The sequence below is a fragment of the Amblyomma maculatum genome, chromosome 5 (assembly GCF_055883805.1).
Source record: "Amblyomma maculatum isolate TAMU_Amacu chromosome 5, ASM5588380v1, whole genome shotgun sequence".
NCBI classification, from domain to species: Eukaryota; Metazoa; Arthropoda; class Arachnida; order Ixodida; family Ixodidae; genus Amblyomma; species Amblyomma maculatum.
In genome coordinates, this window is record NC_139348.1 from 126,873,183 (window position 1) to 126,876,443 (window position 3,261).

At 46.9% G+C, this 3,261-nt stretch overlaps 1 non-coding gene across 1 annotated transcript; it reads right to left on the reverse strand.

Moving 5' to 3' along the window:
* Positions 1-2,768: 2,768 nt before the first annotated feature.
* Positions 2,769-2,910, reverse strand: LOC146189481 (U4 spliceosomal RNA). The gene has a single exon (XR_014707755.1). It is a non-coding gene; the product is annotated as a U4 spliceosomal RNA (small nuclear RNA).
* Between the last annotated feature and the right edge of the window lie 351 nt (positions 2,911-3,261).

The window sequence follows — 3,261 nt, forward strand, 5'->3', positions numbered from 1 at the left end:
CTTTCTCTTAGGGGGTCCTGTAACTGAAGCGGAATTGTTTGTACTAAGCATCCCGTGCGATATATTTTGCGTGCTAATATATAGTACGATGCCTCATATATAAGAGACACCGTAACGCTTCGAATTAACTTTGATCAGGTGCGGTAGCGCTTCTCTTAAACGCCACGGGGGTTCGGCATTCATGCCACATGGCTGCTGAGTCAGAGGTCGCGGGGTCGAATCTCAGCCAGTGTTTGGTGCGATATAACTGCATGTGGAGCAACCCCAAGAGACGGAGGCTTATAAGGAGCTTTCCATTAAGGCACCTCTTACTGTTCTTACTCCTTCCTTCTTGAATGTCTTTCCTCGCGGCACGTGTGAGGTACCCACCATGAAGTGAGACGGTTATTCGGCGTATTTCCTTGCATACAGACACATATGCACATTTGCGTTTGTGTATTGTCTGTGCATTTCGCCTTCATCAAAATGCAGCTGACAAAGCCCGGATCGAACCCGCGACCTCGGGTTCAGGAATGGAACGTCGCGTATCGGCTAAGCCTCGTCTTTGATTGAGCGGCGACTGGTGTCGTACAGACTGTGCATTTTTGTCGATCGATACATGGCGTGTATTCAGTGCGACGTCCACACATTCATCACGTCTTCCGAAAAAGAAGACAAATAAAAACATTGGCCGTGTTGCTGTCTTCCAGCAGAACACATATAATAAATCTTGGAGATGAAAATGAGTCGGTGATAAGCTTGGTGGGGAATACTTTTACTTCCATTAATGCGAAAGCACTTCTAGACTAGCACGATGAATTTGGCCGATTTCCGGTTTCCGTCCGCTTAACCAAGTGTTGTTGGGGCAACATTCAAACTTAGCTTTTCTACAAATTAATATATACTGTGATCTGCAGCCAAGTAATATGACTGAATTAGTACCATAACTAATGCAAGTTTATTAGGTCCATTTTTAACACTCATGCAACCTTTGTGTAGCATAGGTTAGGAAATGAAGCCTGAACGTGCCTGAACGCACATCGGCATAATTACGCCCTACTAAGCCTAACTGATCATGTTACGCTTAGTTATGCCTAAAAAGATCAAGTAAGCCTAAATATCTGTAAGGTCACAATGCAGTAGGTTGCGGTGTGAACACACAATGGTCATAGTTACATCTTCTAAGCTTATTATCTTGGTTAGCTTAATATGGCCCAACTAAGCCTGTATAGTGCGAAAGCACGTATAGATTTCAAGCAATGACTAAAATACTTTCATTATTTTGCTCTTGGCAGTTCGCGTTTTCTATGCCACGGTTCTTCCTCGCGTCCTTGCAGTATCTTATGATACTTTGTTTCGTTTACTGCTGTTTCGTTTCCCTATTTTCTTCGCTTTTTATTTTGTTCGTTGCCTTTTAATCAGTTGTCACTACAACACCCATCGCCACAAAAAGTGTCCGGCGTTGACGTACGAAAGTTCGTTGAAGAGGAGACATTGGGAGAGCTCAAAACTTGCGAGACAGTGACACGACAGCCTTAATTGCAGCCGTCTGCGGCTCCCCTCGCGTATAGTCGTTCTCTTACATAGACCTTCCTACCCGCTTAATCCCTAATTTTAGAGCATGTGCTTCCCTTCTTCCATGCCTCAAGGTCCCTCAAGGTCATCTGGCTGCAAACATTTGACTTTGAACTCTCGCGCTGTGCATCAAACGTTGTCGTCTTCACACTCCATGGTCATCCATTTGAGCAAGCTAGATATTGCGCGCATGCGCCAGTATCATCGCCACATTTTCACCGCAGAAAACATTGCCGCAACTGGGTTTCGAACCCACGCTAGAACGAACAGATCAGCTTCCCTTCCCTAGGCACAAGAGCACTAATCACGCCACGTGTAAAACTGCAACATGCTTTCTTGCCGTGCAGTAAATGTAGTCTCCTTCGTTAAGTTCCAAATCCAACACCTACACCACCGCGCTGTTCAGTGAACACCCTCGTCTTCATGAAGTTCCATCTGCGCCGCTCCTTCTTTCAAACCAGCCATACACATACGCAATCTGAGCGAGTGCGGGCGAGGTCCGTAAGTTTAGTTTTGGGCGAATGCACCAAGCGGCGTGACAAAAAGAGGCAGCGTGGTCGTTACAGGAAAACCACAGCCGTGCCAGACACGCTTCCAAAACCAGCGAACAACGAAAAACCAGACTAGCCCGTTGCCGAGAAGCACAAGCAAGCCAAGATCAAAGCGATAGCAGCGACTGCGGCTGATGGCTGGTATACGCTCGTTATACATGGTTCAAGAATTGTTGAGCCTCTACAATTTGTTTGCTTCTATTATATCGCACATACTTACCAGCATACAGTCATGAACTACAGCATTATCTGAACGGCCACCCCACATTGGTATACAGGGCCCATTTTAGCCAAGTCATATGAATGTATCAGCGTGGTCTACAGAGTAAGGTGTCGGAATCGGGATGCGACGGCCCCGCTAGGTCCGACCTTCATATCAACATTGTTGCCCGTTTTCGCAATCTCCTACCAATTTATAGGATCATTTTTTAACCTACGCCAGCTACACTAGCGTAGCAAAAAACCATTGTAGGTATAGGAGATTTGCTACACTAGTGTACGTGGTTTAGGTTAAAAAAAATGGTCCTTTTGGGATGTGGTCTCGTGACGTCACAGAAAACCCTAACCACTCAACGTCCAGCCGTATGACTTGCCAACTGCAGCATTTCAAAGTGTACTGCATGGCCTGCCCGTGTTGCTCTTTCTTTTGAATTGGGTTACGAGGCCCCGTAGGGCCATCCAAAAATTGCCTCGGCCGACGGTGTTTCACGTCGTCCAGGCGGGGCATTGGGAAAAGTTTTCAACTAGCAATAGTCGCTCCTCAGTCGAGACTTCATAGGATGCGACACTGCCTCTGCGCAAAGCTGACACGTTACTGGACAGTGACCGGTGTACCTTCTCACCGTGCCTCTTTCTCGGGCGGGTTTGTAGCGTGGCTTAGGCAAAGGAAACAGCCAGACTACGTGCAAATTAGAGGAACAGATTTGATGAAGTCATTACTGGACATACGGAGCAGCAGCCGTTTAGTTGAGTCAATGAAATTGCAGTTACCTGAAGCTTGTGTTGCTTCTAATCGCTTAGTATTGCTGATCGCGTCGCTCTGCTCGTCACTTTACGTCGCGCATTCCATCGAAAGCGAGGCTCGCGACGGCATGTGCCATGGATGCGTTCCACTCTTCTTCTCCCTCGCGTTGATAGGCATGTGTGCATGCCTATA